At 45.5% G+C, this 17879-nt stretch overlaps 109 non-coding genes across 109 annotated transcripts; all 109 read right to left on the reverse strand.

Annotated features, from left to right (window-relative positions):
• Positions 1-75: 75 nt before the first annotated feature.
• On the reverse strand, positions 76-157 carry TRNAS-AGA (transfer RNA serine (anticodon AGA)). Its single transcript has one exon. It is a non-coding gene; the product is annotated as a tRNA-Ser (tRNA).
• Positions 158-231: 74 nt separating this feature from the next.
• TRNAS-UGA (transfer RNA serine (anticodon UGA)) lies at positions 232-313 on the reverse strand. The gene has a single exon. It is a non-coding gene; the product is annotated as a tRNA-Ser (tRNA).
• Positions 314-386: 73 nt separating this feature from the next.
• On the reverse strand, positions 387-468 carry TRNAS-CGA (transfer RNA serine (anticodon CGA)). The gene has a single exon. It is a non-coding gene; the product is annotated as a tRNA-Ser (tRNA).
• A 73-nt stretch (positions 469-541) lies between these two features.
• TRNAS-CGA (transfer RNA serine (anticodon CGA)) lies at positions 542-623 on the reverse strand. The gene has a single exon. It is a non-coding gene; the product is annotated as a tRNA-Ser (tRNA).
• Positions 624-698: 75 nt separating this feature from the next.
• On the reverse strand, positions 699-780 carry TRNAS-AGA (transfer RNA serine (anticodon AGA)). Its single transcript has one exon. It is a non-coding gene; the product is annotated as a tRNA-Ser (tRNA).
• Positions 781-854: 74 nt separating this feature from the next.
• On the reverse strand, positions 855-936 carry TRNAS-CGA (transfer RNA serine (anticodon CGA)). Its single transcript has one exon. It is a non-coding gene; the product is annotated as a tRNA-Ser (tRNA).
• A 73-nt stretch (positions 937-1009) lies between these two features.
• On the reverse strand, positions 1010-1091 carry TRNAS-CGA (transfer RNA serine (anticodon CGA)). Its single transcript has one exon. It is a non-coding gene; the product is annotated as a tRNA-Ser (tRNA).
• A 75-nt stretch (positions 1092-1166) lies between these two features.
• Positions 1167-1248, reverse strand: TRNAS-UGA (transfer RNA serine (anticodon UGA)). The gene has a single exon. It is a non-coding gene; the product is annotated as a tRNA-Ser (tRNA).
• Positions 1249-1321: 73 nt separating this feature from the next.
• On the reverse strand, positions 1322-1403 carry TRNAS-CGA (transfer RNA serine (anticodon CGA)). Its single transcript has one exon. It is a non-coding gene; the product is annotated as a tRNA-Ser (tRNA).
• A 73-nt stretch (positions 1404-1476) lies between these two features.
• On the reverse strand, positions 1477-1558 carry TRNAS-CGA (transfer RNA serine (anticodon CGA)). The gene has a single exon. It is a non-coding gene; the product is annotated as a tRNA-Ser (tRNA).
• A 75-nt stretch (positions 1559-1633) lies between these two features.
• TRNAS-CGA (transfer RNA serine (anticodon CGA)) lies at positions 1634-1715 on the reverse strand. The gene has a single exon. It is a non-coding gene; the product is annotated as a tRNA-Ser (tRNA).
• Positions 1716-1790: 75 nt separating this feature from the next.
• On the reverse strand, positions 1791-1872 carry TRNAS-AGA (transfer RNA serine (anticodon AGA)). The gene has a single exon. It is a non-coding gene; the product is annotated as a tRNA-Ser (tRNA).
• Positions 1873-1946: 74 nt separating this feature from the next.
• Positions 1947-2028, reverse strand: TRNAS-UGA (transfer RNA serine (anticodon UGA)). Its single transcript has one exon. It is a non-coding gene; the product is annotated as a tRNA-Ser (tRNA).
• Positions 2029-2101: 73 nt separating this feature from the next.
• Positions 2102-2183, reverse strand: TRNAS-CGA (transfer RNA serine (anticodon CGA)). The gene has a single exon. It is a non-coding gene; the product is annotated as a tRNA-Ser (tRNA).
• A 73-nt stretch (positions 2184-2256) lies between these two features.
• On the reverse strand, positions 2257-2338 carry TRNAS-CGA (transfer RNA serine (anticodon CGA)). The gene has a single exon. It is a non-coding gene; the product is annotated as a tRNA-Ser (tRNA).
• A 75-nt stretch (positions 2339-2413) lies between these two features.
• Positions 2414-2495, reverse strand: TRNAS-UGA (transfer RNA serine (anticodon UGA)). The gene has a single exon. It is a non-coding gene; the product is annotated as a tRNA-Ser (tRNA).
• A 73-nt stretch (positions 2496-2568) lies between these two features.
• Positions 2569-2650, reverse strand: TRNAS-CGA (transfer RNA serine (anticodon CGA)). The gene has a single exon. It is a non-coding gene; the product is annotated as a tRNA-Ser (tRNA).
• Positions 2651-2725: 75 nt separating this feature from the next.
• TRNAS-CGA (transfer RNA serine (anticodon CGA)) lies at positions 2726-2807 on the reverse strand. Its single transcript has one exon. It is a non-coding gene; the product is annotated as a tRNA-Ser (tRNA).
• A 73-nt stretch (positions 2808-2880) lies between these two features.
• Positions 2881-2962, reverse strand: TRNAS-CGA (transfer RNA serine (anticodon CGA)). The gene has a single exon. It is a non-coding gene; the product is annotated as a tRNA-Ser (tRNA).
• A 75-nt stretch (positions 2963-3037) lies between these two features.
• Positions 3038-3119, reverse strand: TRNAS-AGA (transfer RNA serine (anticodon AGA)). The gene has a single exon. It is a non-coding gene; the product is annotated as a tRNA-Ser (tRNA).
• Positions 3120-3194: 75 nt separating this feature from the next.
• On the reverse strand, positions 3195-3276 carry TRNAS-UGA (transfer RNA serine (anticodon UGA)). Its single transcript has one exon. It is a non-coding gene; the product is annotated as a tRNA-Ser (tRNA).
• A 73-nt stretch (positions 3277-3349) lies between these two features.
• TRNAS-CGA (transfer RNA serine (anticodon CGA)) lies at positions 3350-3431 on the reverse strand. The gene has a single exon. It is a non-coding gene; the product is annotated as a tRNA-Ser (tRNA).
• A 73-nt stretch (positions 3432-3504) lies between these two features.
• Positions 3505-3586, reverse strand: TRNAS-CGA (transfer RNA serine (anticodon CGA)). Its single transcript has one exon. It is a non-coding gene; the product is annotated as a tRNA-Ser (tRNA).
• A 75-nt stretch (positions 3587-3661) lies between these two features.
• On the reverse strand, positions 3662-3743 carry TRNAS-CGA (transfer RNA serine (anticodon CGA)). The gene has a single exon. It is a non-coding gene; the product is annotated as a tRNA-Ser (tRNA).
• A 75-nt stretch (positions 3744-3818) lies between these two features.
• TRNAS-AGA (transfer RNA serine (anticodon AGA)) lies at positions 3819-3900 on the reverse strand. Its single transcript has one exon. It is a non-coding gene; the product is annotated as a tRNA-Ser (tRNA).
• A 74-nt stretch (positions 3901-3974) lies between these two features.
• TRNAS-CGA (transfer RNA serine (anticodon CGA)) lies at positions 3975-4056 on the reverse strand. Its single transcript has one exon. It is a non-coding gene; the product is annotated as a tRNA-Ser (tRNA).
• Positions 4057-4129: 73 nt separating this feature from the next.
• TRNAS-CGA (transfer RNA serine (anticodon CGA)) lies at positions 4130-4211 on the reverse strand. The gene has a single exon. It is a non-coding gene; the product is annotated as a tRNA-Ser (tRNA).
• A 232-nt stretch (positions 4212-4443) lies between these two features.
• Positions 4444-4525, reverse strand: TRNAS-AGA (transfer RNA serine (anticodon AGA)). The gene has a single exon. It is a non-coding gene; the product is annotated as a tRNA-Ser (tRNA).
• A 74-nt stretch (positions 4526-4599) lies between these two features.
• On the reverse strand, positions 4600-4681 carry TRNAS-UGA (transfer RNA serine (anticodon UGA)). Its single transcript has one exon. It is a non-coding gene; the product is annotated as a tRNA-Ser (tRNA).
• A 73-nt stretch (positions 4682-4754) lies between these two features.
• Positions 4755-4836, reverse strand: TRNAS-CGA (transfer RNA serine (anticodon CGA)). Its single transcript has one exon. It is a non-coding gene; the product is annotated as a tRNA-Ser (tRNA).
• A 73-nt stretch (positions 4837-4909) lies between these two features.
• On the reverse strand, positions 4910-4991 carry TRNAS-CGA (transfer RNA serine (anticodon CGA)). Its single transcript has one exon. It is a non-coding gene; the product is annotated as a tRNA-Ser (tRNA).
• A 75-nt stretch (positions 4992-5066) lies between these two features.
• On the reverse strand, positions 5067-5148 carry TRNAS-CGA (transfer RNA serine (anticodon CGA)). The gene has a single exon. It is a non-coding gene; the product is annotated as a tRNA-Ser (tRNA).
• Positions 5149-5377: 229 nt separating this feature from the next.
• TRNAS-AGA (transfer RNA serine (anticodon AGA)) lies at positions 5378-5459 on the reverse strand. Its single transcript has one exon. It is a non-coding gene; the product is annotated as a tRNA-Ser (tRNA).
• Positions 5460-5533: 74 nt separating this feature from the next.
• On the reverse strand, positions 5534-5615 carry TRNAS-UGA (transfer RNA serine (anticodon UGA)). The gene has a single exon. It is a non-coding gene; the product is annotated as a tRNA-Ser (tRNA).
• Positions 5616-5688: 73 nt separating this feature from the next.
• Positions 5689-5770, reverse strand: TRNAS-CGA (transfer RNA serine (anticodon CGA)). The gene has a single exon. It is a non-coding gene; the product is annotated as a tRNA-Ser (tRNA).
• A 75-nt stretch (positions 5771-5845) lies between these two features.
• On the reverse strand, positions 5846-5927 carry TRNAS-CGA (transfer RNA serine (anticodon CGA)). The gene has a single exon. It is a non-coding gene; the product is annotated as a tRNA-Ser (tRNA).
• A 73-nt stretch (positions 5928-6000) lies between these two features.
• Positions 6001-6082, reverse strand: TRNAS-CGA (transfer RNA serine (anticodon CGA)). The gene has a single exon. It is a non-coding gene; the product is annotated as a tRNA-Ser (tRNA).
• Positions 6083-6157: 75 nt separating this feature from the next.
• Positions 6158-6239, reverse strand: TRNAS-CGA (transfer RNA serine (anticodon CGA)). The gene has a single exon. It is a non-coding gene; the product is annotated as a tRNA-Ser (tRNA).
• Positions 6240-6314: 75 nt separating this feature from the next.
• Positions 6315-6396, reverse strand: TRNAS-AGA (transfer RNA serine (anticodon AGA)). The gene has a single exon. It is a non-coding gene; the product is annotated as a tRNA-Ser (tRNA).
• Positions 6397-6470: 74 nt separating this feature from the next.
• On the reverse strand, positions 6471-6552 carry TRNAS-UGA (transfer RNA serine (anticodon UGA)). The gene has a single exon. It is a non-coding gene; the product is annotated as a tRNA-Ser (tRNA).
• A 73-nt stretch (positions 6553-6625) lies between these two features.
• TRNAS-CGA (transfer RNA serine (anticodon CGA)) lies at positions 6626-6707 on the reverse strand. The gene has a single exon. It is a non-coding gene; the product is annotated as a tRNA-Ser (tRNA).
• A 73-nt stretch (positions 6708-6780) lies between these two features.
• TRNAS-CGA (transfer RNA serine (anticodon CGA)) lies at positions 6781-6862 on the reverse strand. The gene has a single exon. It is a non-coding gene; the product is annotated as a tRNA-Ser (tRNA).
• A 75-nt stretch (positions 6863-6937) lies between these two features.
• TRNAS-CGA (transfer RNA serine (anticodon CGA)) lies at positions 6938-7019 on the reverse strand. The gene has a single exon. It is a non-coding gene; the product is annotated as a tRNA-Ser (tRNA).
• A 73-nt stretch (positions 7020-7092) lies between these two features.
• Positions 7093-7174, reverse strand: TRNAS-AGA (transfer RNA serine (anticodon AGA)). The gene has a single exon. It is a non-coding gene; the product is annotated as a tRNA-Ser (tRNA).
• Positions 7175-7248: 74 nt separating this feature from the next.
• TRNAS-AGA (transfer RNA serine (anticodon AGA)) lies at positions 7249-7330 on the reverse strand. Its single transcript has one exon. It is a non-coding gene; the product is annotated as a tRNA-Ser (tRNA).
• A 73-nt stretch (positions 7331-7403) lies between these two features.
• On the reverse strand, positions 7404-7485 carry TRNAS-UGA (transfer RNA serine (anticodon UGA)). The gene has a single exon. It is a non-coding gene; the product is annotated as a tRNA-Ser (tRNA).
• Positions 7486-7558: 73 nt separating this feature from the next.
• TRNAS-CGA (transfer RNA serine (anticodon CGA)) lies at positions 7559-7640 on the reverse strand. Its single transcript has one exon. It is a non-coding gene; the product is annotated as a tRNA-Ser (tRNA).
• Positions 7641-7714: 74 nt separating this feature from the next.
• Positions 7715-7795, reverse strand: TRNAS-AGA (transfer RNA serine (anticodon AGA)). The gene has a single exon. It is a non-coding gene; the product is annotated as a tRNA-Ser (tRNA).
• A 74-nt stretch (positions 7796-7869) lies between these two features.
• Positions 7870-7951, reverse strand: TRNAS-UGA (transfer RNA serine (anticodon UGA)). Its single transcript has one exon. It is a non-coding gene; the product is annotated as a tRNA-Ser (tRNA).
• A 74-nt stretch (positions 7952-8025) lies between these two features.
• TRNAS-CGA (transfer RNA serine (anticodon CGA)) lies at positions 8026-8107 on the reverse strand. Its single transcript has one exon. It is a non-coding gene; the product is annotated as a tRNA-Ser (tRNA).
• Positions 8108-8182: 75 nt separating this feature from the next.
• On the reverse strand, positions 8183-8264 carry TRNAS-AGA (transfer RNA serine (anticodon AGA)). Its single transcript has one exon. It is a non-coding gene; the product is annotated as a tRNA-Ser (tRNA).
• A 74-nt stretch (positions 8265-8338) lies between these two features.
• Positions 8339-8420, reverse strand: TRNAS-CGA (transfer RNA serine (anticodon CGA)). Its single transcript has one exon. It is a non-coding gene; the product is annotated as a tRNA-Ser (tRNA).
• A 75-nt stretch (positions 8421-8495) lies between these two features.
• Positions 8496-8577, reverse strand: TRNAS-CGA (transfer RNA serine (anticodon CGA)). The gene has a single exon. It is a non-coding gene; the product is annotated as a tRNA-Ser (tRNA).
• Positions 8578-8650: 73 nt separating this feature from the next.
• TRNAS-CGA (transfer RNA serine (anticodon CGA)) lies at positions 8651-8732 on the reverse strand. Its single transcript has one exon. It is a non-coding gene; the product is annotated as a tRNA-Ser (tRNA).
• Positions 8733-8807: 75 nt separating this feature from the next.
• Positions 8808-8889, reverse strand: TRNAS-AGA (transfer RNA serine (anticodon AGA)). The gene has a single exon. It is a non-coding gene; the product is annotated as a tRNA-Ser (tRNA).
• A 230-nt stretch (positions 8890-9119) lies between these two features.
• On the reverse strand, positions 9120-9201 carry TRNAS-AGA (transfer RNA serine (anticodon AGA)). The gene has a single exon. It is a non-coding gene; the product is annotated as a tRNA-Ser (tRNA).
• Positions 9202-9275: 74 nt separating this feature from the next.
• Positions 9276-9357, reverse strand: TRNAS-UGA (transfer RNA serine (anticodon UGA)). Its single transcript has one exon. It is a non-coding gene; the product is annotated as a tRNA-Ser (tRNA).
• A 73-nt stretch (positions 9358-9430) lies between these two features.
• Positions 9431-9512, reverse strand: TRNAS-CGA (transfer RNA serine (anticodon CGA)). The gene has a single exon. It is a non-coding gene; the product is annotated as a tRNA-Ser (tRNA).
• A 75-nt stretch (positions 9513-9587) lies between these two features.
• Positions 9588-9669, reverse strand: TRNAS-AGA (transfer RNA serine (anticodon AGA)). The gene has a single exon. It is a non-coding gene; the product is annotated as a tRNA-Ser (tRNA).
• A 73-nt stretch (positions 9670-9742) lies between these two features.
• TRNAS-CGA (transfer RNA serine (anticodon CGA)) lies at positions 9743-9824 on the reverse strand. The gene has a single exon. It is a non-coding gene; the product is annotated as a tRNA-Ser (tRNA).
• A 75-nt stretch (positions 9825-9899) lies between these two features.
• On the reverse strand, positions 9900-9981 carry TRNAS-AGA (transfer RNA serine (anticodon AGA)). The gene has a single exon. It is a non-coding gene; the product is annotated as a tRNA-Ser (tRNA).
• A 73-nt stretch (positions 9982-10054) lies between these two features.
• TRNAS-UGA (transfer RNA serine (anticodon UGA)) lies at positions 10055-10136 on the reverse strand. The gene has a single exon. It is a non-coding gene; the product is annotated as a tRNA-Ser (tRNA).
• A 73-nt stretch (positions 10137-10209) lies between these two features.
• On the reverse strand, positions 10210-10291 carry TRNAS-CGA (transfer RNA serine (anticodon CGA)). Its single transcript has one exon. It is a non-coding gene; the product is annotated as a tRNA-Ser (tRNA).
• A 75-nt stretch (positions 10292-10366) lies between these two features.
• On the reverse strand, positions 10367-10448 carry TRNAS-AGA (transfer RNA serine (anticodon AGA)). Its single transcript has one exon. It is a non-coding gene; the product is annotated as a tRNA-Ser (tRNA).
• Positions 10449-10522: 74 nt separating this feature from the next.
• TRNAS-UGA (transfer RNA serine (anticodon UGA)) lies at positions 10523-10604 on the reverse strand. The gene has a single exon. It is a non-coding gene; the product is annotated as a tRNA-Ser (tRNA).
• A 73-nt stretch (positions 10605-10677) lies between these two features.
• Positions 10678-10759, reverse strand: TRNAS-CGA (transfer RNA serine (anticodon CGA)). Its single transcript has one exon. It is a non-coding gene; the product is annotated as a tRNA-Ser (tRNA).
• Positions 10760-10834: 75 nt separating this feature from the next.
• On the reverse strand, positions 10835-10916 carry TRNAS-AGA (transfer RNA serine (anticodon AGA)). Its single transcript has one exon. It is a non-coding gene; the product is annotated as a tRNA-Ser (tRNA).
• A 73-nt stretch (positions 10917-10989) lies between these two features.
• Positions 10990-11071, reverse strand: TRNAS-CGA (transfer RNA serine (anticodon CGA)). The gene has a single exon. It is a non-coding gene; the product is annotated as a tRNA-Ser (tRNA).
• A 75-nt stretch (positions 11072-11146) lies between these two features.
• On the reverse strand, positions 11147-11228 carry TRNAS-AGA (transfer RNA serine (anticodon AGA)). The gene has a single exon. It is a non-coding gene; the product is annotated as a tRNA-Ser (tRNA).
• Positions 11229-11301: 73 nt separating this feature from the next.
• TRNAS-CGA (transfer RNA serine (anticodon CGA)) lies at positions 11302-11383 on the reverse strand. Its single transcript has one exon. It is a non-coding gene; the product is annotated as a tRNA-Ser (tRNA).
• Positions 11384-11458: 75 nt separating this feature from the next.
• Positions 11459-11540, reverse strand: TRNAS-AGA (transfer RNA serine (anticodon AGA)). The gene has a single exon. It is a non-coding gene; the product is annotated as a tRNA-Ser (tRNA).
• A 74-nt stretch (positions 11541-11614) lies between these two features.
• TRNAS-CGA (transfer RNA serine (anticodon CGA)) lies at positions 11615-11696 on the reverse strand. The gene has a single exon. It is a non-coding gene; the product is annotated as a tRNA-Ser (tRNA).
• Positions 11697-11771: 75 nt separating this feature from the next.
• Positions 11772-11853, reverse strand: TRNAS-CGA (transfer RNA serine (anticodon CGA)). The gene has a single exon. It is a non-coding gene; the product is annotated as a tRNA-Ser (tRNA).
• A 230-nt stretch (positions 11854-12083) lies between these two features.
• On the reverse strand, positions 12084-12165 carry TRNAS-AGA (transfer RNA serine (anticodon AGA)). The gene has a single exon. It is a non-coding gene; the product is annotated as a tRNA-Ser (tRNA).
• Positions 12166-12238: 73 nt separating this feature from the next.
• TRNAS-CGA (transfer RNA serine (anticodon CGA)) lies at positions 12239-12320 on the reverse strand. Its single transcript has one exon. It is a non-coding gene; the product is annotated as a tRNA-Ser (tRNA).
• Positions 12321-12395: 75 nt separating this feature from the next.
• Positions 12396-12477, reverse strand: TRNAS-AGA (transfer RNA serine (anticodon AGA)). Its single transcript has one exon. It is a non-coding gene; the product is annotated as a tRNA-Ser (tRNA).
• A 73-nt stretch (positions 12478-12550) lies between these two features.
• Positions 12551-12632, reverse strand: TRNAS-UGA (transfer RNA serine (anticodon UGA)). Its single transcript has one exon. It is a non-coding gene; the product is annotated as a tRNA-Ser (tRNA).
• A 73-nt stretch (positions 12633-12705) lies between these two features.
• Positions 12706-12787, reverse strand: TRNAS-CGA (transfer RNA serine (anticodon CGA)). Its single transcript has one exon. It is a non-coding gene; the product is annotated as a tRNA-Ser (tRNA).
• A 74-nt stretch (positions 12788-12861) lies between these two features.
• TRNAS-AGA (transfer RNA serine (anticodon AGA)) lies at positions 12862-12942 on the reverse strand. The gene has a single exon. It is a non-coding gene; the product is annotated as a tRNA-Ser (tRNA).
• Positions 12943-13016: 74 nt separating this feature from the next.
• TRNAS-UGA (transfer RNA serine (anticodon UGA)) lies at positions 13017-13098 on the reverse strand. The gene has a single exon. It is a non-coding gene; the product is annotated as a tRNA-Ser (tRNA).
• A 74-nt stretch (positions 13099-13172) lies between these two features.
• On the reverse strand, positions 13173-13254 carry TRNAS-CGA (transfer RNA serine (anticodon CGA)). Its single transcript has one exon. It is a non-coding gene; the product is annotated as a tRNA-Ser (tRNA).
• A 75-nt stretch (positions 13255-13329) lies between these two features.
• On the reverse strand, positions 13330-13411 carry TRNAS-AGA (transfer RNA serine (anticodon AGA)). The gene has a single exon. It is a non-coding gene; the product is annotated as a tRNA-Ser (tRNA).
• Positions 13412-13485: 74 nt separating this feature from the next.
• On the reverse strand, positions 13486-13567 carry TRNAS-CGA (transfer RNA serine (anticodon CGA)). The gene has a single exon. It is a non-coding gene; the product is annotated as a tRNA-Ser (tRNA).
• Positions 13568-13640: 73 nt separating this feature from the next.
• On the reverse strand, positions 13641-13722 carry TRNAS-UGA (transfer RNA serine (anticodon UGA)). Its single transcript has one exon. It is a non-coding gene; the product is annotated as a tRNA-Ser (tRNA).
• Positions 13723-13795: 73 nt separating this feature from the next.
• On the reverse strand, positions 13796-13877 carry TRNAS-CGA (transfer RNA serine (anticodon CGA)). Its single transcript has one exon. It is a non-coding gene; the product is annotated as a tRNA-Ser (tRNA).
• Positions 13878-13951: 74 nt separating this feature from the next.
• On the reverse strand, positions 13952-14032 carry TRNAS-AGA (transfer RNA serine (anticodon AGA)). Its single transcript has one exon. It is a non-coding gene; the product is annotated as a tRNA-Ser (tRNA).
• Positions 14033-14106: 74 nt separating this feature from the next.
• TRNAS-UGA (transfer RNA serine (anticodon UGA)) lies at positions 14107-14188 on the reverse strand. Its single transcript has one exon. It is a non-coding gene; the product is annotated as a tRNA-Ser (tRNA).
• A 74-nt stretch (positions 14189-14262) lies between these two features.
• TRNAS-CGA (transfer RNA serine (anticodon CGA)) lies at positions 14263-14344 on the reverse strand. Its single transcript has one exon. It is a non-coding gene; the product is annotated as a tRNA-Ser (tRNA).
• Positions 14345-14419: 75 nt separating this feature from the next.
• Positions 14420-14501, reverse strand: TRNAS-AGA (transfer RNA serine (anticodon AGA)). Its single transcript has one exon. It is a non-coding gene; the product is annotated as a tRNA-Ser (tRNA).
• A 74-nt stretch (positions 14502-14575) lies between these two features.
• On the reverse strand, positions 14576-14657 carry TRNAS-CGA (transfer RNA serine (anticodon CGA)). Its single transcript has one exon. It is a non-coding gene; the product is annotated as a tRNA-Ser (tRNA).
• A 75-nt stretch (positions 14658-14732) lies between these two features.
• Positions 14733-14814, reverse strand: TRNAS-CGA (transfer RNA serine (anticodon CGA)). Its single transcript has one exon. It is a non-coding gene; the product is annotated as a tRNA-Ser (tRNA).
• Positions 14815-14887: 73 nt separating this feature from the next.
• Positions 14888-14969, reverse strand: TRNAS-CGA (transfer RNA serine (anticodon CGA)). Its single transcript has one exon. It is a non-coding gene; the product is annotated as a tRNA-Ser (tRNA).
• A 75-nt stretch (positions 14970-15044) lies between these two features.
• TRNAS-AGA (transfer RNA serine (anticodon AGA)) lies at positions 15045-15126 on the reverse strand. Its single transcript has one exon. It is a non-coding gene; the product is annotated as a tRNA-Ser (tRNA).
• Positions 15127-15199: 73 nt separating this feature from the next.
• TRNAS-CGA (transfer RNA serine (anticodon CGA)) lies at positions 15200-15281 on the reverse strand. Its single transcript has one exon. It is a non-coding gene; the product is annotated as a tRNA-Ser (tRNA).
• A 75-nt stretch (positions 15282-15356) lies between these two features.
• TRNAS-AGA (transfer RNA serine (anticodon AGA)) lies at positions 15357-15438 on the reverse strand. Its single transcript has one exon. It is a non-coding gene; the product is annotated as a tRNA-Ser (tRNA).
• Positions 15439-15512: 74 nt separating this feature from the next.
• TRNAS-UGA (transfer RNA serine (anticodon UGA)) lies at positions 15513-15594 on the reverse strand. The gene has a single exon. It is a non-coding gene; the product is annotated as a tRNA-Ser (tRNA).
• A 73-nt stretch (positions 15595-15667) lies between these two features.
• Positions 15668-15749, reverse strand: TRNAS-CGA (transfer RNA serine (anticodon CGA)). The gene has a single exon. It is a non-coding gene; the product is annotated as a tRNA-Ser (tRNA).
• Positions 15750-15824: 75 nt separating this feature from the next.
• Positions 15825-15906, reverse strand: TRNAS-AGA (transfer RNA serine (anticodon AGA)). The gene has a single exon. It is a non-coding gene; the product is annotated as a tRNA-Ser (tRNA).
• Positions 15907-15980: 74 nt separating this feature from the next.
• Positions 15981-16062, reverse strand: TRNAS-CGA (transfer RNA serine (anticodon CGA)). Its single transcript has one exon. It is a non-coding gene; the product is annotated as a tRNA-Ser (tRNA).
• Positions 16063-16137: 75 nt separating this feature from the next.
• On the reverse strand, positions 16138-16219 carry TRNAS-AGA (transfer RNA serine (anticodon AGA)). The gene has a single exon. It is a non-coding gene; the product is annotated as a tRNA-Ser (tRNA).
• A 74-nt stretch (positions 16220-16293) lies between these two features.
• TRNAS-UGA (transfer RNA serine (anticodon UGA)) lies at positions 16294-16375 on the reverse strand. The gene has a single exon. It is a non-coding gene; the product is annotated as a tRNA-Ser (tRNA).
• A 73-nt stretch (positions 16376-16448) lies between these two features.
• Positions 16449-16530, reverse strand: TRNAS-CGA (transfer RNA serine (anticodon CGA)). The gene has a single exon. It is a non-coding gene; the product is annotated as a tRNA-Ser (tRNA).
• A 75-nt stretch (positions 16531-16605) lies between these two features.
• TRNAS-AGA (transfer RNA serine (anticodon AGA)) lies at positions 16606-16687 on the reverse strand. The gene has a single exon. It is a non-coding gene; the product is annotated as a tRNA-Ser (tRNA).
• Positions 16688-16760: 73 nt separating this feature from the next.
• TRNAS-CGA (transfer RNA serine (anticodon CGA)) lies at positions 16761-16842 on the reverse strand. Its single transcript has one exon. It is a non-coding gene; the product is annotated as a tRNA-Ser (tRNA).
• A 75-nt stretch (positions 16843-16917) lies between these two features.
• On the reverse strand, positions 16918-16999 carry TRNAS-AGA (transfer RNA serine (anticodon AGA)). The gene has a single exon. It is a non-coding gene; the product is annotated as a tRNA-Ser (tRNA).
• A 74-nt stretch (positions 17000-17073) lies between these two features.
• On the reverse strand, positions 17074-17155 carry TRNAS-CGA (transfer RNA serine (anticodon CGA)). Its single transcript has one exon. It is a non-coding gene; the product is annotated as a tRNA-Ser (tRNA).
• Positions 17156-17230: 75 nt separating this feature from the next.
• On the reverse strand, positions 17231-17312 carry TRNAS-UGA (transfer RNA serine (anticodon UGA)). Its single transcript has one exon. It is a non-coding gene; the product is annotated as a tRNA-Ser (tRNA).
• A 73-nt stretch (positions 17313-17385) lies between these two features.
• TRNAS-UGA (transfer RNA serine (anticodon UGA)) lies at positions 17386-17467 on the reverse strand. The gene has a single exon. It is a non-coding gene; the product is annotated as a tRNA-Ser (tRNA).
• A 75-nt stretch (positions 17468-17542) lies between these two features.
• Positions 17543-17624, reverse strand: TRNAS-AGA (transfer RNA serine (anticodon AGA)). The gene has a single exon. It is a non-coding gene; the product is annotated as a tRNA-Ser (tRNA).
• Between the last annotated feature and the right edge of the window lie 255 nt (positions 17625-17879).

Here is a 17879-nt window from a genome sequence, read left to right on the forward strand (position 1 = left end):
TTCGATTAACCGAGACTACTCAGAAATCTGTAAAACCACCAAAGGTATTATTGAAATAAAAAATCTTTGCTCAATCGCAGTCGGCAGGATTCGAACCTGCGCGGGAATATCCCAACAGATTTCTAGTCTGTCGCCTTAACCACTCGGCCCCGACTGCTTCTGTTAAGTGAGTCCACTCAAAAAATTGTGGAACTACTAAAGCTATCATTGGAATAAGTATGTGTGTTCGAACGCAGTCGGCAGGATTCGAACCTGCGCGGGAGTATCTCAACAGATTTCAAGTCTGTCGCCTTAACCACTCGGCCACTACTGCTTCTGTTAACCGAGACCACTAAAAAATTGTGGAACTACTAAAGCTATCATTGAAATAAGTACGTGAATTCGAACGCAGTCGGCAGGATTCGAACCTGCGCGGGAATATCCCAACAGATTTCGAGTCTGTCGCCTTAACCACTCGGCCACGACTGCTTCTGTTAACCAAGACCACTCAAAAAGTGTGGAACTACTAAAGCTATCATTGGAATAAGTATGTGAGTTCGAACGCAGTCGGCAGGAATCGAACCTGCGAGGGAATATCCCAACAGATTTCGAGTCTGTCGCCTTAAGCACTCGTCTACGACTGCTTCGATTAACCGAGACTACTCAGAAATCTGTGAAACCACCAAAGGTATTATTGAAATAAAAAATCTTTGCTCAGTCGCAGTCGGCAGGATTCGAACCTGCGCGGGAATATCCCAACAGATTTCTAGTCTGTCGCCTTAACCACTCGGCCACGACTGCTTCTGTTGACCGAGACCACTCAAAAAAGTGTGGAACTACTAAAGCTATTATTGGAATAAGAATGTTTGTTCGAACGCAGTCGGCAGGATTCGAACCTGCGCGGGAATATCCCAACAGATTTCGAGTCTGTCGCCTTAACCACTCGGCCACGACTGCTTCTGTTAACGGAGACCACTCAAAAAGTGTGGAACTACTAAAGCTATCATTGGAATAAGTATGTTAGTTCGAACGCAGTCGGCAGGATTCCAACCTGCGCGGGAATATCGCTACAGATTTCGAGTCTGTCGCCTTAACCACTCGTCCACGACTGCTTCGATTAACCGAGACTACTCAGAAATCTGTAAAACCACCAAAGGTATTATTGAAATAAAAAATCTTTGCTCAATCGCAGTCGGCAGGATTCGAACCTGCGCGGGAATATCCCAACAGATTTCAAGTCTGTCGCCTTAACCACTCGGCCACGACTGCTTCTGTTAAACGAGACCACAAAAAAATTGTGGAACTACTAAAGCTATCATTGAAATAAGTACGTGAATTCGAACGCAGTCGGCAGGATTCGAACCTGCGCGGAAATATCCCAACAGATTTCGAGTCTGTCGCCTTAACCACTCGGCCACGACTGCTTCTGTTAACCGAGACCACTAAAAAATTTTGGAACTACTAATGCTATCATTGAAATAAGTACGTGAGTTCGAACGCAGTCGGCAGGATACGAACCTGCGCGGAAATATCCCAACAGATTTCGAGTCTGTCGCCTTAACCACTCGGCCACGACTGCTGCCGTTAACTGAGACCACTCAAAAATCTGTGAAACTGCTAAAGGTATTATTGAAATAAAAAACCTTTGCTCAATCGCAATCGGCAGGATTCGAACCTGCGCGGGAATATCCCAACAGATTTCGAGTCTGTCGCCTTAAGCACTCGTCCACGACTGCTTCGATTAACCGAGACTACTCAGAAATCTGTAAAACCACCAAAGGTATTATTGAAATAAAAAATCTTTGCTCAATCGCAGTCGGCAGGATTCGAACCTGCGCGGGAATATCCCAACAGATTTCTAGTCTGTCGCCTTAACCACTCGGCCCCGACTGCTTCTGTTAAGTGAGTCCACTCAAAAAATTGTGGAACTACTAAAGCTATCATTGGAATAAGTATGTGTGTTCGAACGCAGTCGGCAGGATTCGAACCTGCGCGGGAGTATCTCAACAGATTTCAAGTCTGTCGCCTTAACCACTCGGCCACTACTGCTTCTGTTAACCGAGACCACTAAAAAATTGTGGAACTACTAAAGCTATCATTGAAATAAGTACGTGAATTCGAACGCAGTCGGCAGGATTCGAACCTGCGCGGGAATATCCCAACAGATTTCGAGTCTGTCGCCTTAACCACTCGGCCACGACTGCTTCTGTTAACCAAGACCACTCAAAAAGTGTGGAACTACTAAAGCTATCATTGGAATAAGTATGTGAGTTCGAACGCAGTCGGCAGGAATCGAACCTGCGAGGGAATATCCCAACAGATTTCGAGTCTGTCGCCTTAAGCACTCGTCTACGACTGCTTCGATTAACCGAGACTACTCAGAAATCTGTGAAACCACCAAAGGTATTATTGAAATAAAAAATCTTTGCTCAGTCGCAGTCGGCAGGATTCGAACCTGCGCGGGAATATCCCAACAGATTTCAAGTCTGTCGCCTTAACCACTCGGCCACGACTGCTTCTGTTAACCGAGACCACTAAAAAATTGTGGAACTACTAAAGCTATCATTGGAATAAGTGTGTGAGTTCGAAAGCAGTCGGCAGGATACGAACCTGCGCGGAAATATCCCAACAGATTTCGAGACTGTCGCCTTAACCACTCGGCCACGACTGCTGCTGTTAACTGAGACCACTCAAAAATCTGTGAAACTGCTAAAGGTATTATTGAAATAAAAAATCTTTGCTCAATCGCAATCGGCAGGATTCGAACCTGCGCGGGAATATCCCAACAGATTTCGAGTCTGTTGCCTTAACCACTCGGCCACGACTGCTTCTGTTAACGGAGACCACTCAAAAAGTGTGGAACTACTAAAGCTATCATTGGAATAAGTATGTTAGTTCGAACGCAGTCGGCAGGATTCGAACCTGCGCGGGAATATCGCTACAGATTTCGAGTCTGTCGCCTTAACCACTCGTCCACGACTGCTTCGATTAACTGAGACTACTCAGAAATCTGTAAAACCACCAAAGGTATTATTGAAATAAAAAATCTTTGCTCAATCGCAGTCGGCAGGATTCGAACCTGCGCGGGAATATCCCAACAGATTTCTAGTCTGTCGCCTTAAGCACTCGGCCACGACTGCTTCTGTTAAGCGAGTCCACTCAAAAAAATTGTGGAACTACTGAAGCTATCATTGGAATAAGTATGTGTGTTCGAACGCAGTCGGCAGGATTCGAACCTGCGCGGGAGTATCCCAACAGATTTCAAGTCTGTCGCCTTAACCACTCGGCCACGACTGCTTCTGTTAACCGAGACCACTAAAAAATTTTGGAACTACTAATGCTATCATTGAAATAAGTACGTGAGTTCGAACGCAGTCGGCAGGATACGAACCTGCGCGGAAATATCCCAACAGATTTCGAGTCTGTCGCCTTAACCACTCGGCCACGACTGCTTCTGTTAACCGAGACCACTAAAAAATTTTGGAACTACTAATGCTATCATTGAAATAAGTACGTGAGTTCGAACGCAGTCGGCAGGATACGAACCTGCGCGGAAATATCCCAACAGATTTCGAGTCTGTCGCCTTAACCACTCGGCCACGACTGCTGCTGTTAACTGAGACCACTCAAAAATCTGTGAAACTGCTAAAGGTATTATTGAAATAAAAAACCTTTGCTCAATCGCAATCGGCAGGATTCGAACCTGCGCGGGAATATCCCAACAGATTTCGAGTCTGTCGCCTTAAGCACTCGTCCACGACTGCTTCGATTAACCGAGACTACTCAGAAATCTGTGAAACCACCAAAGGTATTATTGAAATAAAAAATCTTTGCTCATTCGCAGTCGGCAGGATTCGAACCTGCGCGGGAATATCCCAACAGATTTCTAGTCTGTCGCCTTAACCACTCGGCCACGACTGCTTCTGTTAAGCGAGTCCACTCAAAAAATTGTGGAACTACTAAAGCTATCATTGGAATAAGTATGTGTGTTCGAACGCAGTCGGCAGGATTCTAACCTGCGCGGGAGTATCCCAACAGATTTCGAGTCTGTCGCCTTAACCACTCGGCCACGACTGCTTCTGTTAACCGAGACCACTAAAAAGTTTTGGAACTACTAATGCTATCATTGAAATAAGTACGTGAGTTCGAACGCAGTCGGCAGGATACGAACCTGCGCGGAAATATCCCAACAGATTTCGAGTCTGTCGCCTTAACCACTCGGCCACGACTGCTGCTGTTAACTGAGACCACTCAAAAATCTGTGAAACTGCTAAAGGTATTATTGAAATAAAAAACCTTTGCTCAATCGCAATCGGCAGGATTCGAACCTGCGCGGGAATATCCCAACAGATTTCGAGTCTGTCGCCTTAAGCACTCGTCCGCGACTGCTTCGATTAACCGAGACTACTCAGAAATCTGTAAAACCACCAAAGGTATTATTGAAATAAAAAATCTTTGCTCAATCGCAGTCGGCAGGATTCGAACCTGCGCGGGAATATCCCAACAGATTTCTAGTCTGTCGCCTTAACCACTCGGCCCCGACTGCTTCTGTTAAGCGAGTCCACTCAAAAAATTGTGGAACTACTAAAGCTATCATTGGAATAAGTATGTGTGTTCGAACGCAGTCGGCAGGATTCGAACCTGCGCGGGAGTATCTCAACAGATTTCAAGTCTGTCGCCTTAACCACTCGGCCACTACTGCTTCTGTTAACCGAGACCACTAAAAAATTGTGGAACTACTAAAGCTATCATTGAAATAAGTACGTGAATTCGAACGCAGTCGGCAGGATTCGAACCTGCGCGGAAATATCCCAACAGATTTCGAGTCTGTCGCCTTAACCACTCGGCCACGACTGCTTCTGTTAACCAAGACCACTAAAAAATTGTGAAACTACTAAAGCTATCATTGAAATAAGTACGTGAGTTCGAACGCAGTCGGCAGGATTCGAACCTGCGCGGAAATTTCCCAACAGATTTCGAGTCTGTCGCCTTAACCACTCGGCCACGACTGCTGCTGTTAACTGAGACCACTCAAAAATATGTGAAACTGCTAAAGGTATTATTGAAATAAAAAATCTTTGCTCAATCGCAATCGGCAGGATTCGAACCTGCGCGGGAATATCCCAACAGATTTCGAGTCTGTCGCCTTAACCACTCGGCCACGACTGCTTCTGTTAACGGAGACCACTCAAAAAGTGTGGAACTACTAAAGCTATCATTGGAATAAATATGTGAGTTCGAACACAGTCGGCAGGATCGAACCTGCGAGGGAATATCCCAACAGATTTCGAGTCTGTCGCCTTAAGCACTCGTCTACGACTGCTTCGATTAACCGAGACTACTCAGAAATCTGTGAAACCACCAAAGGTATTATTGAAATAAAAAATCTTTGCTCAGTCGCAGTCGGCAGGATTCGAACCTGCGCGGGAATATCCCAACAGATTTCTAGTCTGTCGCCTTAACCACTCGGCCACGACTGCTTCTGTTGACCGAGACCACTCAAAAAAGTGTGGAACTACTAAAGCTATTATTGGAATAAGAATGTTTGTTCGAACGCAGTCGGCAGGATTCGAACCTGCGCGGGAATATCCCAACAGATTTCAAGTCTGTCGCCTTAACCACTCGGCCAAGACTACTTCTGTTAACCGAGACCACTAAAAAATTGTGGAACTACTAAAGCTATCATTGGAATAAGTGTGTGAGTTCGAACGCAGTCGGCAGGATACGAACCTGCGCGGAAATATCCCAACAGATTTCGAGACTGTCGCCTTAACCACTCGGCCACGACTGCTGCTGTTAACTGAGACCACTCAAAAATCTGTGAAACTGCTAAAGGTATTATTGAAATAAAAAATCTTTGCTCAATCGCAATCGGCAGGATTCGAACCTGCGCGGGAATATCCCAACAGATTTCGAGTCTGTCGCCTTAACCACTCGGCCACGACTGCTTCTGTTAACGGAGACCACTCAAAAAGTGTGGAACTACTAAAGCTATCATTGGAATAAATATGTGAGTTCGAACGCAGTCGGCAGGATTCGAACCTGCGCGGGAATATCGCTACAGATTTCGAGTCTGTCGCCTTAACCACTCGGCCACGACTGCTGCTGTTAACTGAGACCACTCAAAAATCTGTGAAACTGCTAAAGGTATTATTGAAATAAAAAACCTTTGCTCAATCGCAATCGGCAGGATTCGAACCTGCGCGGGAATATCCCAACAGATTTCGAGTCTGTCGCCTTAAGCACTCGTCCACGACTGCTTCGATTAACCGAGACTACTCAGAAATCTGTGAAACCACCAAAGGTATTATTGAAATAAAAAATCTTTGCTCATTCGCAGTCGGCAGGATTCGAACCTGCGCGGGAATATCCCAACAGATTTCTAGTCTGTCGCCTTAACCACTCGGCCACGACTGCTTCTGTTAAGCGAGTCCACTCAAAAAATTGTGGAACTACTAAAGCTATCATTGGAATAAGTATGTGTGTTCGAACGCAGTCGGCAGGATTCTAACCTGCGCGGGAGTATCCCAACAGATTTCAAGTCTTTCGCCTTAACCACTCGGCCACGACTGCTTCTGTTAACCGAGACCACAAAAAAATTGTGGAACTACTAAAGCTATCATTGAAATAAGTACGTGAATTCGAACGCAGTCGGCAGGATTCGAACCTGCGCGGAAATATCCCAACAGATTTCGAGTCTGTCGCCTTAACCACTCGGCCACGACTGCTTCTGTTAACCGAGACCACTAAAAAATTGTGGAACTACTAAAGCTATCATTGAAATAAGTACGTGAGTTCGAACGTAGTCGGCAGGATACGAACCTGCGCGGAAATATCCCAACAGATTTCGAGTCTGTCGCCTTAACCACTCGGCCACGACTGCTTCGATTAACCGAGACAACTCAGAAATCTGTAAAACCACCAAAGGTATTATTGAAATAAAAAATCTTTGCTCAATCGCAGTCGGCAGGATTCGAACCTGCGCGGGAATATCCCAACAGATTTCGAGTCTGTCGCCTTAACCACTCGGCCACGACTGCTTCTGTTAACGGAGACCACTCAAAAAGTGTGGAACTACTAAAGCTATCATTGGAATAAGTATGTGAGTTCGAACGCAGTCGGCAGGATTCGAACCTGCGCGGGAATATCCCAACAGATTTCTAGTCTGTCGCCTTAACCACTCGGCCACGACTGCTTCTGTTAACCGAGACCACTCAAAAAAGTGTGGAACTACTAAAGCTATTATTGGAATAAGAATGTTTGTTCGAACGCAGTCGGCAGGATTCGAACCTGCGCGGGAATATCCCAACAGATTTCTAGTCTGTCGCCTTAACCACTCGGCCACGACTGCTTCTGTTAACCGAGACCACTCAAAAAGTGTGGAACTACTAAAGCTATCATTGGAATAAGAATGTTTGTTCGAACGCAGTCGGCAGGAATCGAACCTGCGCGGGAATATCCCAACAGATTTCAAGTCTGTCGCCTTAACCACTCGGCCACAAGTGCTTATGTTAACCGAGACCACTAAAAAATTGTGGAACTACTAAAGCTATCATTGGAATAAGTATGTGAGTTCGAACGCAGTCGGCAGGAATCGAACCTGCGAGGAAATATCCCAACAGATTTCGAGCCTGTCGCCTTAAGCACTCGTCCACGACTGCTTCGATTAACCGAGACTCCTCAGAAATCTGTGAAACCACCAAAGGTATTATTGAAATAAATATCTTTGCTCATTGGCAGTCGGCAGGATTCGAACCTGCGCGGAATATCCCAACAGATTTCTAGTCTGTCGCCTTAACCACTCGGCCACGACTGCTTCTCTCAAGCGAGTCCACTAAAAAAATTGTGGAACTACTTAAGCTATCATTGGAATAATTATGTGTGTTCGAACGCAGTCGGCAGGATTCGAACCTGCGCGGGAATATCCCAACAGATTTCAAGTCTGTCGCCTTAACCACTCGGCCACGACTGCTTCTGTAAACGGAGACCACTCAAAAAATTGTGGAACTACTAAAGCTATCATTGGAATAAGTATGTTAGTTCGAACGCAGTCGGCAGGATTCGAACCTGCGCGGGAACATCGCTACAGATTTCGAGTCTGTCGCCTTAACCACTCGTCCACGACTACTTCGATTAACCGAGACTACTCAGAAATCTGTAAAACCACCAAAGGTATTATTGAAATAAAAAATCTTTGCTCAATCGCAGTCGGCAGGATTCGAACCTGCGCGGGAATATCCCAACAGATTTCTAGTCTGTCGCCTTAACCACTCGGCCACGACTACTTCTGTTAAGCGAGTCCACTCAAAAAATTGTGGAACTACTAAAGCTATCATTGGAATAAGTATGTGTGTTCGAACGCAGTCGGCAGGATTCGAACCTGCGCGGAAATATCCCAACAGATTTCGAGTCTGTCGCCTTAACCACTCGGCCACGACTGCTTCTGTTAACCGAGACCACTCAAAAATCTGTGAAACTGCTAAAGGTATTATTGAAATAAAAAATCTTTGCTCAATCGCAATCGGCAGGATTCGAACCTGCGCGGGAATATCCCAACAGATCTCGAGTCTGTCGCCTTAACCACTCGGCCACGACTGCTTCTGTTAACGGAGACCACTCAAAAAGTGTGGAACTACTAAAGCTATCATTGGAATAAGTATGTTAGTTCGAACGCAGTCGGCAGGATTCGAACCTGCGCGGGAATATCGCTACAGATTTCGAGTCTGTCGCCTTAACCACTCGTCCACGACTGCTTCAATTAACCAAGACTACTCAGAAATCTGTAAAACCACCAAAGGTATTATTGAAATAAAAAATCTTTGCTCAATCGCAGTCGGCAGGATTCGAACCTGCGCGGGAATATCACAACAGATTTCTAGTCTGTCGCCTTAACCACTCGGCCACGACTGCTTCTGTTAACCGAGACCACTCAAAAAGTGTGTAACTACTAAAGTTATCATTGGAATAAGTATGTTAGTTCGAACGCAGTCGGCAGGATTAAAACCTGTGCGGTAATATCCCTACAGATTTCGAGTCTGTCGCCTTAACCACTCGTCCACGACTGCTTCGATTAACCGAGACTACTCAGAAATCTGTGAAACCACCAAAGGTATTATTGAAATAAAAAATCTTTGCTCAATCGCAGTCGGCAGGATTCGAACCTGCGCGGGAATATCCCAACAGATTTCTAGTCAGTCGCCTTAACCACTCGGCCACGACTGCTTCTGCTAAGCGAGTCCACTCAAAAAATTGTGGAACTACTAAAGCTATCATTGGAATAAGTATGTGGTTTCGAACGCAGTCGGCAGGATTCGAACCTGCGCGGGAGTATCCCAACAGATTTCAAGTCTGTCGCCTTAACCACTGGGCCACGACTGCTTCTGTTAACCGAGACCACTCAAAATGTGTGGAACTACTAAAGTTATCATTGGAATAAGTATGTTAGTTCAAACGCAGTCGGCAGGATTCGAACCTGCGCGGTAATATCCCTACACATTTCGAGTCTGTCGCCTTAACCACTCGTCCACGACTGCTTCGATTAACCGAGACTACTCAGAAATCTGTGAAACCACCAAAGGTATTATTGAAATAAAAAATCTTTGCTCAATCGGAGTCGGCAGGATTCGAACGTGCGCGGGAATATCCCAACAGATTTCTAGTCTGTCGCCTTAACCACTCGGCCACGACTGCTTCTGTTAACCGAGACCACTCAAAAAGTGTGGAACTACTAATGCTATCATTGGAATAAGTATGTTAGTTCGAACGCAGTCGGCAGGATTCGAACCTGCGCGGTAATATCCCTACAGATTTCGAGTCTGTCGCCTTAACCACTCGTCCACGACTGCTTCGATTAACCGAGACTACTCAGAAATCTGTGAAACCACCAAAGGTATTATTGAAATAAAAAATCTTTGCTCAATCGCAGTCGGCAGGATTCGAACCTGCGCGGGAATATCCCAACAGATTTCTAGTCTGTCGCCTTAACCACTCGGCCACGACTGCTTCTGTTACCCGAGACCACTCAAAAAGTGTGGAACTACTAAAGCTATCATTGGAATAAGAATGTTTGTTCGAACGCAGTCGGCAGGATTCGAACCTGCGCGGGAATATCCCAACAGATTTCAAGTCTGTCGCCATAGCCACTCGGCCACGACTGCTTCTGTTACCCGAGACCACTAAAAAATTGTGGAACTAATAAAGCTATCATTGGAATAAGTATGTGAGTTCGAACGCAGTCGGCAGGAATCGAACCTGCGCGGTAATATCCCTACAGATTTCGAGTCTGTCGCCTTAACCACTCGTCCACGACTGCTTCGATTAACCGAGACTACTCAGAAATCTGTGAAACCACCAAAGGTATTATTGAAATAAAAAATCTTTGCTCAATCGCAGTCGGCAGGATTCGAACCTGCGCGGGAATATCCCAACAGATTTCTAGTCTGTCGCCTTAGCCACTCGGCCACGACTGCTTCCGTTAACCGAGACCACTCAAAAAATTGTGGAACTACTAAAGCTATCATTGGAATAAGAATGTTTGTTCGAACGCAGTCGGCAGGATTCGAACCTGCGCGGGAATATCCCAACAGATTTCAAGTCTGTCGCCATAACCACTCGGCCACGACTGCTTCTGTTAACCGAGACCACTAAAAAATTGTGGAACTAATAAAGCTATCATTGGAATAAGTATGTGAGTTCGAACGCAGTCGGCAGGAATCGAACCTGCGCGGTAATATCCCTACATATTTCGAGTCTGTCGCCTTAACCACTCGTCCACGACTGCTTCGATTAACCGAAACTACTCAGAAATCTGTGAAACCACCAAAGGTATTATTGAAATAAAAAATCTTTGCTCAATCGCAGTCGGCAGGATTCGAACCTGCGCGGGAATATCCCAACAGATTTCTAGTCTGTCGCCTTAACCACTCGGCCACGACTGCTTCTGTTAACCGAGACCACTCAAAAAGTGTGGAACTACTAAAGCTTTCATTGGAATAAGAATGTTTGTTCGAACGCAGTCGGCAGGATTCGAACCTGCGCGGTAATATCCCTACAGATTTCGAGTCTGTCGCCTTAACCACTCGTCCACGACTGCTTCGATTAACCGAGACTACTCAGAAATCTGTGAAACCACCAAAGGTATTATTGAAATAAAAAATCTTTGCTCAATCGCAGTCGGCAGGATTCGAACCTGCGCGGGAATATCCCAACACAAATCTAGTCTGTCGCCTTAACCACTCGGCCACGACTGCTTCTGTTAACCGAGACCACTCAAAAAGTGTGGAACTACTAAAGCTATCATTGGAATAAGCATGTGAGTTCGAACGCAGTCGGCAGGAATCGAACCTGCGCGGGAATATCGCTACAGATTTCGAGTCTGTCGCCTTAACCACTCGTCCACGACTGCTTCGATTAACCGAGACTACTCAGAAATCTGTAAAACCACCAAAGGTATTATTGAAATAAAAAATCTTTGCTCAATCGCAGTCGGCAGGATTCGAACCTGCGCGGGAATATCCCAACAGATTTCTAGTCTGTCGCCTTAACCACTCGGCCACGACTGCTTCTGTTAAGCGAGTCCACTCAAAAAATGGTGGAACTACTAAAGCTATCATTGGAATAAGTATGTGTGTTCGAACGCAGTCGGCAGGATTCGAACCTGCGCGGAAACATCCCAACAAATTTCGAGTCTGTCGCCTTAACCACTCGGCCACGACTGCTGCTGTAAACTGAGACCACTCAAAAATCTGTGAAACTGCTAAAGGTATTATTGAAATAAAAAATCTTTGCTCAATCGCAATCGGCAGGATTCGAACCTGCGCGGGATTATCCCAACAGATTTCGAGTCTGTCGCCTTAACCACTCGGCCACGACTGCTTCTGTTAACGGAGACCACTCAAAAAGTGTGAAACTACTAAAGCTATCATTGGAATAAGTATGTTTGTTCGAACGCAGTCGGCAGGATTCGAACCTGCGCGGGAATATCGCTTCAGATTTCGAGTCTGTCGCCTTAACCACTCGTCCACGGCTGCATCGATTAACCGAGACTACTCAGAAATCTGTAAAACCACCAAAGGTATTATTGAAATAAAAAGTCTTTGCTCAATCGCAGTCGGCAGGATTCGAACCTGCGCGGGAATATCCCAACAGATTTCTAGTCTGTCGCCTTAACCACTCGGCCACGACTTCTTCTGTTAACCGAGACCACTCAAACAGTGTGGAACTACTAAAGCTATCATTGGAATAAGTATGTTAGTTCGAACGCAGTCGGCAGGATTCGAACCTGCGCGGTAATATCCCTACAGATTTCGAGTCTGTCGCCTTAACCACTCGTCCACGACTGCTTCGATTAACCGAGACTACTCAGAAATCTGTGAAACCACCAAAGGTATTATTGAAATAAAAAATCTTTGCTCAATCGCAGTCGGCAGGATTCGAACCTGCGCGGGAATATCCCAACAGATTTCTAGTCTGTCGCCTTAACCACTCGGCCACGACTGCTTCTGTTAACCGAGACCACTCAAAAAGTGTGGAACTACTAAAGCTATCATTGGAATAAGAATGTTTGTTCGAACGCAGTGGGCAGGAATCGAACCTGCGCGGGAATATCCCAACAGATTTCAAGTCTGTCGCCTTAACCACTCGGCCACAAGTGCTTCTGTTAACCGAGACCACTAAAAAATTGTGGAACTACTAAAGCTATCATTGGAATAAGTATGTGAGTTCGAACGCAGTCGGCAGGAATCGAACCTGCGAGGAAATATCCCAACAGATTTCGAGCCTGTCGCCTTAAGCACTCGTCCACGACTGCTTCGATTAACCGAGACTCCTCAGAAATCTGTGAAACCACCAAAGGTATTATTGAAATAAATATCTTTGCTCATTGGCAGTCGGCAGGATTCGAACCTGCGCGGAATATCCCAACAGATTTCTAGTCTGTCGCCTTAACCACTCGGCCACGACTGCTTCTCTCAAGCGAGTCCACTAAAAAAATTGTGGAACTACTTAAGCTATCATTGGAATAATTAAGTGTGTTCGAACGCAGTCGGCAGGATTCGAACCTGCGCGGGAATATCCCAACAGATTTCAAGTCTGTCGCCTTAACCACTCGGGCACGACTGCTTCTGTAAACGGAGACCACTCAAAAAATTGTGGAACTACTAAAGCTATCATTGGAATAAGTATGTTAGTTCGAACGCAGTCGGCAGGATTCGAACCTGCGCGGGAACATCGCTACAGATTTCGAGTCTGTCGCCTTAACCACTCGTCCACGACTACTTCGATTAACCGAGACTACTCAGAAATCTGTAAAACCACCAAAGGTATTATTGAAATAAAAAATCTTTGCTCAATCGCAGTCGGCAGGATTCGAACCTGCGCGGGAATATCCCAACAGATTTCTAGTCTGTCGCCTTAACCACTCGGCCACGACTACTTCTGTTAAGCGAGTCCACTCAAAATATTGTGGAACTACTAAAGCTATCATTGGAATAAGTATGTGTGTTCGAACGCAGTCGGCAGGATTCGAACCTGCGCGGAAATATCCCAACAGATTTCGAGTCTGTCGCCTTAACCACTCGGCCACGACTGCTTCTGTTAACCGAGACCACTCAAAAAGTGTGGAACTACTAAAGCTATCATTGGAATAAGAATGTTTGTTCGAACGCAGTGGGCAGGAATCGAACCTGCGCGGGAATATCCCAACAGATTTCAAGTCTGTCGCCTTAACCACTCGGCCACAAGTGCTTCTGTTAACCGAGACCACTAAAAAATTGTGGAACTACTAAAGCTATCATTGGAATAAGTATGTGAGTTCGAACGCAGTCGGCAGGAATCGAACCTGCGAGGAAATATCCCAACAGATTTCGAGCCTGTCGCCTTAAGCACTCGTCCACGACTGCTTCGATTAACCGAGACTCCTCAGAAATCTGTGAAACCACCAAAGGTATTATTGAAATAAATATCTTTGCTCATTGGCAGTCGGCAGGATTCGAACCTGCGCGGAATATCCCAACAGATTTCTAGTCTGTCGCCTTAACCACTCGGCCACGACTGCTTCTCTCAAGCGAGTCCACTAAAAAAATTGTGGAACTACTTAAGCTATCATTGGAATAATTAAGTGTGTTCGAACGCAGTCGGCAGGATTCGAACCTGCGCGGGAATATCCCAACAGATTTCAAGTCTGTCGCCTTAACCACTCGGGCACGACTGCTTCTGTAAACGGAGACCACTCAAAAAATTGTGGAACTACTAAAGCTATCATTGGAATAAGTATGTTAGTTCGAACGCAGTCGGCAGGATTCGAACCTGCGCGGGAACATCGCTACAGATTTCGAGTCTGTCGCCTTAACCACTCGTCCACGACTACTTCGATTAACCGAGACTACTCAGAAATCTGTAAAACCACCAAAGGTATTATTGAAATAAAAAATCTTTGCTCAATCGCAGTCGGCAGGATTCGAACCTGCGCGGGAATATCCCAACAGATTTCTAGTCTGTCGCCTTAACCACTCGGCCACGACTACTTCTGTTAAGCGAGTCCACTCAAAATATTGTGGAACTACTAAAGCTATCATTGGAATAAGTATGTGTGTTCGAACGCAGTCGGCAGGATTCGAACCTGCGCGGAAATATCCCAACAGATTTCGAGTCTGTCGCCTTAACCACTCGGCCACGACTGCTTCTGTTAACCGAGACCACTCAAAAATCTGTGAAACTGCTAAAGGTATTATTGAAATAAAAAATCTTTGCTCAATCGCAATCGGCAGGATTCGAACCTGCGCGGGAATATCCCAACAGATCTCGAGTCTGTCGCCTTAACCACTCGGCCACGACTGCTTCTGTTAACGGAGACCACTCAAAAAGTGTGGAACTACTAAAGCTATCATTGGAATAAGTATGTTAGTTCGAACGCAGTCGGCAGGATTCGAACCTGCGCGGGAATATCGCTACAGATTTCGAGTCTGTCGCCTTAACCTCTCGTCCACGACTGCTTCAATTAACCAAGACTACTCAGAAATCTGTAAAACCACCAAAGGTATTATTGAAATAAAAAATCTTTGCTCAATCGCAGTCGGCAGGATTCGAACCTGCGCGGGAATATCACAACAGATTTCTAGTCTGTCGCCTTAACCACTCGGCCACGACTGCTTCTGTTAACCGAGACCACTCAAAAAGTGTGTAACTACTAAAGTTATCATTGGAATAAGTATGTTAGTTCGAACGCAGTCGGCAGGATTCGAACCTGTGCGGTAATATCCCTACAGATTTCGAGTCTGTCGCCTTAACCACTCGTCCACGACTGCTTCGATTAACCGAGACTACTCAGAAATCTGTGAAACCACCAAAGGTATTATTGAAATAAAAAATCTTTGCTCAATCGCAGTCGGCAGGATTCGAACCTGCGCGGGAATATCCCAACAGATTTCTAGTCAGTCGCCTTAACCACTCGGCCACGACTGCTTCTGCTAAGCGAGTCCACTCAAAAAATTGTGGAACTACTAAAGCTATCATTGGAATAAGTATGTGGTTTCGAACGCAGTCGGCAGGATTCGAACCTGCGCGGGAGTATCCCAACAGATTTCAAGTCTGTCGCCTTAACCACTGGGCCACGACTGCTTCTGTTAACCGAGACCACTCAAAAAGTGTGGAACTACTAAAGCTATCATTGGAATAAGTATGTTAGTTCGAACGCAGTCGGCAGGATTCGAACCTGCGCGGTAATATCCCTACACATTTCGAGTCTGTCGCCTTAACCACTCGTCCACGACTGCTTCGATTAACCGAGACTACTCAGAAATCTGTGAAACCACCAAAGGTATTATTGAAATAAAAAATCTTTGCTCAATCGCAGTCGGCAGGATGCGAACGTGCGCGGGAATATCCCAACAGATTTCTAGTCTGTCGCCTTAACCACTCGGCCACGACTGCTTCTCTCAAGCGAGTCCACTAAAAAAATTGTGGAACTACTAAAGCTATCATTGGAATAAGTATGTTAGTTCGAACGCAGTCGGCAGGATTCGAACCTTTGCGGTAATATCCCTACAGATTTCGAGTCTGTCGCCTTAACCACTCGTCCACGACTGCTTCGATTAACCGAGACTACTCAGAAATCTGTGAAACCACCAAAGGTATTATTGAAATAAAAAATCTTTGCTAAATCGCAGTCGGCAGGATTCGAACCTGCGCGGGAATATCCCAACAGATTTCTAGTCAGTCGCCTTAACCACTCGGCCACGACTGCTTCTGCTAAGCGAGTCCACTCAAAAAATTGTGGAACTACTAAAGCTATCATTGGAATAAGTATGTGGTTTCGAACGCAGTCGGCAGGATTCGAACCTGCGCGGGAGTATCCCAACAGATTTCAAGTCTGTCGCCTTAACCACTCGGCCACGACTGCTTCTGTTAACCGAGACCACTCAAAAAGTGTGGAACTACTAAAGCTATCATTGGAATAAGTATGTTAGTTCGAACGCAGTCGGCAGGATTCGAACCTGCGCGGTAATATCCCTACACATTTCGAGTCTGTCGCCTTAACCACTCGTCCACGACTGCTTCGATTAACCGAGACTACTCAGAAATCTGTGAAACCACCAAAGGTATTATTGAAATAAAAAATCTCTGCTCAATCGCAGTCGGCAGGATTCGAACGTGCGCGGGAATATCCCAACGGATTTCTAGTCTGTCGCCTTAACCACTCGGCCACGACTGCTTCTGTTAACCGAGACCACTCAAAAAGTGTGGAACTACTAAAGCTATCATTGGAATAAGTATGTTAGTTCGAACGCAGTCGGCAGGATTCGAACCTGCGCGGTAATATCCCTACAGATTTCGAGTCTGTCGCCTTAACCACTCGTCCACGACTGCTTCGATTAACCGAGACTACTCAGAAATCTGTGAAACCACCAAAGGTATTATTGAAATAAAAAATCTTTGCTCAATCGCAGTCGGCAGGATTCGAACCTGCGCGGGAATATCCCAACAGATTTCTAGTCTGTCGCCTTAACCACTCGGCCACGACTGCTTCTGTTAACCGAGACCACTCAAAAAACTGTGGAACTACTAAAGCTATTATTGGAATAAGAATGTTTGTTCGAACGCAGTCGGCAGGATTCGAACCTGCGCGGGAATATCCCAACAGATTTCGAGTCTGTCGCCTTAAGCACTCGTCCACGACTGCTTCGATTAACCGAGACTACTCAGAAATCTGTGAAACCACCAAAGGTATTATTGAAATAAAAAATCTTTGCTCAATCGCAGTCGGCAGGATTCGAACCTGCGCGGGAATATCCCAACAGATTTCAAGTCTGTCGCCTTAACCACTCGGCCACGACTGCTTCTGTTAACCGAGACCACTAAAAAATTGTGGAACTACTAAAGCTATCATTGGAATAAGTATGTGAGTTCGAACGCAGTCGGCAGGAATCGAACCTGCGAGGGAATATCCCAACAGATTTCAAGTCTGTCGCCTTAAGCACTCGTCCACGACTGCTTCGATTAACCGAGACTACTCAGAAATCTGTGAAACCACCAAAGGTATTATTGAAATAAAAAATCTTTGCTCAATCGCAGTCGGCAGGATTCGAACCTGCGCGGGAATATCCCAACAGATTTCTAGTCTGTCGCCTTAACCACTCGGCCACGACAGCTGCTGTTAACTGAGACCACTCAAAAATCCATGAAACTAGTAAAGGCATTATTGAAATTAATCAAAAATGTCTTGATTATAATCAAGACCTAAAAAGTATCGATAAGACTGAGGTTATCACTTGTCTGAATGATCAGATATTAATTTTTCTTTTTAATTGAAACTTAAATGCATGCTTAAGAAAAAACAAAGTTCCATTACCGTGTTCCGTTGAAATAAATTATTTTACTGGTAATCAATTTCAAAAATTTACTTA

Source organism: Phalangium opilio, unplaced genomic scaffold, assembly GCF_054372755.1.
Source record: "Phalangium opilio isolate 3A_F unplaced genomic scaffold, DU_Popi_V2 ptg000105l_1, whole genome shotgun sequence".
Lineage (NCBI taxonomy): Eukaryota > Metazoa > Arthropoda > Arachnida > Opiliones > Phalangiidae > Phalangium > Phalangium opilio.